Below are 4,570 nucleotides of genomic sequence, written 5' to 3' on the forward strand. Positions count from 1 at the left end.
GATTCTTTAAGCTTGAATAATGTCTTGCTGCACATTATGTTTTGCTTAGCCTCTCATTCATTAGCAGGCATCTGGGCTGTTTCTACTTTAAGGCGATTGTGAACAATGCCATGAACTATACAGGAGGATTTGAGTTCCTGCCTTTATTTTTCAGTTGTAGGTAATAAACCTAGAAGTGGGATAGATGGATCAAATACTAATTTGGTGTTTTTATTTTGAGGAACTGGCAAACACTATACTCTGAGAGCAGATATCATGTTTTAAATCTATCATCCCCTGCTGATCACCCCTCTGCCTGTTCTAAGTTCTTTTAAAAGTCATTTACAGATTTATTTTTTAGGTGTACAGGTGTTATGACTGCATGCATGTTTGCGCGTCATGTGTGCTGCAGTGCCTGCAGAGGCCAGAAGGGGGACTCCAGATGTCCTGGGGCTGGAGTCTACGGTTGTGAGCTGCCATGTGGATACCGGGATTTGAACCTGAGACTTAGCCACAGAGTCATCTCTCTATCATCTCTTTGCTTTTAACCTATTAACATTGTTTGTTTTGCTTTACTTTTTATCTGTTGTTTGTTTGTTTTGAGACACACGATCTCACTATGGGCCTTCTGCTGGCCTGGAGCTCACCATGCAGGCCAGGGCAGCCCTGAACTCATTCACTTGTCACCGCCTCCCAAGTGCTGGGGTTAAAAGGGCATGCACCATCATGCTTGGCTCTTTTTTAAACTTTAATTTGGCTTTCAGTTAGACAGTAGCTGAGAAAAGGCGGGGACCAGTAAGAACAGGAGGGGACAAAAGGAGATAATGGGATGCAGATGTGATGGAAATAGATTAGATTAGTGTGACAATGTCATGATGAAATCCATTATTAGGCAACTAACATGTGCTAATAAAAACAATATAAAATAAGTGATCGCCTTTGAGACTACAGCATATACTGCAAGTTTACTTTCAGATAACATCCTGCCACTTCACAGGCAGAACAAGTACTTTATCCAGACAGAATTGCTTGTGTCTGTCTTCCATCCCTTATATCACCATCATTGCTAACTTCCCTGGTCCATCAGATCCATAGATAAGCAAAATAAAAGATTTTATTTACCTGCATTTATCCCTTCTCCAGTATTCTTCATTTCTTTATATACAGTGAGCTTCTTTTCTTTTTTAAAGCAGTATTTAAAATTTATTTTATGTGTATGAGAGTTATGCCTGCAAATATGTATGTGTACAATGTGTGTATCCAGTGCCTTTGAAAGGTATTGGATCCCTTGAAATTGGAATTATTGACAGTTGTCAACTGCCATGTGGGTGCAGGGAATCGAACCTAGGTCTTGGAAGGGTGTCTGTGTGTGCAAAAACCAAAACCAAAACAAAATCTCAAGTACCCTTCATCATTAGGCAGTATCTTCAGGACTCTTATGTTTTCAGATCATTGCATTTCTACCTCTGGGTAGCTCTCTTTAACTCCATGAAAGGCCGTTCTTCTGAGGATGCATTTCTCCAGTGTTTCTCTGAGAAAGCCATGTTTTTTGGGGGTAGAGGGAGGGGGTGCAGCAAACCTTATTGATGGTATTCAAGAGAGTAGGGAGGGCTCCCCAGGCTCCTCCTGTTATTATGGGGGTCTAGGATGGAAATTGTGAAGGAGATGCTCAATGTTGGGGGCTGAGTTGGGACAGGGACTCCTCAGCAACTGAGGGTCTCTCTCTTGCTCTCAGTGTCCTTGCTGGGGTGGGTGGTCCAATGTTTTTCACTCCTTGGAGGCCATGTAGACCATGAGGTTGGTTGTACAACACCCTGTTGCTGTAGCTGTATTCATTGTCATACCAGGAAATGAGCTTGACAAAGTTGTCATTGAGAGCAATGCCAGCCCCAGCATCAAAGGTGGAAGAGTGGGAGTTGCTGTTGAAGTCTCAGAAGACAACCTGGTCCTTAATGTAGCCCAGGAGGCCCTTCAGTGGGCCCTCAGATGCCTCCTTCAGTACCTTCTTGATGTCATCATACTTGGCAGATTTCTCCACACGGCATGTCAAATCCACAACGGATACATTGGGGGTAGGAACATGGAAGGCCATGCCAGTGAGCTTCCCGTTCAGTTCTGGGATGACCTTGCCAACAGCCTTGGCAGCACTAGTGGATGCAGGGATGATGCTCTGGGCAGTGCCATGGCCATCAAGGCACAGCTTTCCAGAGGAGCCAGCCAGCACAGTCTTCTGAGTGGCAGTGATAACATGAACTGTGGTCATGAGCACTTTCATGATGCCAAAGTTGTTATGGATGACCTTGGCTGGGGGGCTAAGTAGTTGGTGCTACAGGATGCATTTCTGACAATCTTGAGTGAGTTGTCATATTTCTCATGGTTCACACCCATCATAAACATGGGGGCATCGGCAGAAGGGGCAGAGATGATGATCCTTTAGGCCCCAACCTTCAAGTGGGCCCCAGCTTTCTCCATGGTGGTGAAGATGCCAGTAGACTCCACGACATACTCAGCACCGGCATCACCCCATTTGATGTTGGCATCTCGCTCCTGAAGATGGTGATGGGCTTCCCGTTGATGACAAGCTTCCCATTCTCAGCCTTGACTGTGCTGTTGAGCTTGCCATGGGTAGAGTCATACTGTTACATGTAGACCATCTAATTGAGGTCAATGAAGGGGTTGTTGATAGCAACAATCTCCACTTTGCCAGCTACAGGGCAGAAGGCAGCCCTGGTAACCAGGTGCCCAATACTGCCAAGTCCACTCACACCGATTTTCACCATCTTGTCTATGGGACAAGGCTGGCACTGCACCAGATGCAGCCATCTCTGAAACAAGGAGGAGCAGAGAGTTGATGTACTGGCTAGTTTTGTGTCAACTTGACACAGCTGGAGTTATCACAGAGAAAGGAGCTTCAGTTGAGGAAATGCCTCCATGAGATCCAACTCATGATCAATTAGTGATCAAGGGGGAAAAGCCCCTTGTGGGTGGAACCATCTCTGGGCTGGTAGTCTTGGTACTATAAGAGAGTAGGCTGAGCAAGCCAGGAGAAGCAAGCCAGTAAGGAACATCCCTCCACGGCTTCTGCATCAGCCCCTGTTTTCTGACCTGCTTGAGTTCCAGTCCTGCATCCTTTGGTGATGAATAGCAGCATAGAAGTGTAAGCCGAATAAACCCTTTCCTCCCCAACTTGATTCTTGGTCATGATGTTTGTGCAGGAATAGAAACCCTGACTAAGACTGCTGACTTGCATAAAATTATGCCCTCCATCATGAGAGGCTCCTCTCTCATGCTCATTGGCTAAAGTAGATACGCAGAAAAATGGAGGAAGTGCTGGCTCACATTACCAACACACACAGAAACTGTGAATATCAGCTGAGACGCAATGAAATATCACTTCACAAGACATCGAAAGTCCCACGTTTTAGAACTGGATTGAGAGCTTCGGTGGTTAAGAGTACCACCAGCTCTTCTTCCATAGGGTCCGGGTTTGCATCCCAGCACCCACGTGGCAGCTCACAATCATCTGTAATTCCAGTCTTGGGGAATCCAGTGACTTCTTCTGGTCTCCACAGGACCAACCATGCATGTAGTGTATATACATACATGTAGGCAAAGCACTCGTACACAAACCTCCCACTTTCTAAGTATGCCCAGGCAAGCCTGATCAGTGTAGGAAATCCAAGTCTTTCCTCAAGATTCTGTTGCTGGGGCTGGGACTGGGTAGTTCAGTTGGTAGAGTGTTCAACATGCATGAGGCCCTGGGTTCTGGCCCCACTACTACATAAACCAGTTGTGGTACTACATGCCTGTAATCCCAGCACTCAAGAGGTGGAGGCAGAAGAATATGAAGTTCAAGGTCAACCTCAGCTATATAGTGAGTTCAAGACCAGCTTGGGACACTTGAGACCCTGTCTTAAAAGAAGAGAAAGAAGGGGAGAAGTGTGTGTGTGTGTGTGGGGGGGGGGATGAGGGAGACAAGGGAGACAAAGAGGAGGAGAAAAGGAAAACTGAAATGAATTGAAAATTAAAAGGTTATGTTGCTGTTTCCCTTGATTGTGAACGTGCACAGATGAGTCTGAGTTTAATTTCCCCTTATTTTTGTTTTCTTTACAACTAGGTCTTAGAGTTTGTGTGTGTGTGTGTGTGTGTGTGTGAGAGAGAGAGAGAGAGAGAGAGAGAGAGAGAAATAACTTCAAAGAAGATTCAAACAACACTTGCAGAAACAGTTTGAAGTTAGGTGTACTTTAAAAAGGACAAAGATGGGGCTGAGGATGGCCTGGCAGTCAAGAGCACACAGTCCTCTTGCAAAGGTCCATAGGCTGTGTGCCTAGCACCCACACCAGTCGACTCACAGCAGCCAGTAACCCCAGCTCCAAGGGACCCAGTGCCCCCCTCTGCCTTCTGTGGAGCATCTGCACGCATGTTCACATGCCCCACATATGAACACGACACACATATGAACATACAGACACATGCGTACAAATTTTAAAATAAAACTTTCTTTTAAAAAAGAAAGAAAAGGACAACTGAAAGAATTTATCCCGCACATATGTAGCAGAGGTGCAGCTTGGTCTTCGTGCAGGTTCCCCAG

At 45.7% G+C, this 4,570-nt stretch overlaps 1 pseudogene; it reads left to right on the forward strand.

The window, feature by feature from the left end:
- Window positions 1–378: 378 nt before the first annotated feature.
- Window positions 379–2,299, forward strand: LOC147005982 (uncharacterized; annotated as a pseudogene).
- Window positions 2,300–4,570: the final 2,271 nt, after the last annotated feature.

This window comes from Mus caroli, unplaced genomic scaffold, assembly GCF_978045245.1.
Source record: "Mus caroli unplaced genomic scaffold, Mus_caroli_1 scaffold_2, whole genome shotgun sequence".
NCBI lineage: Eukaryota > Metazoa > Chordata > Mammalia > Rodentia > Muridae > Mus > Mus caroli.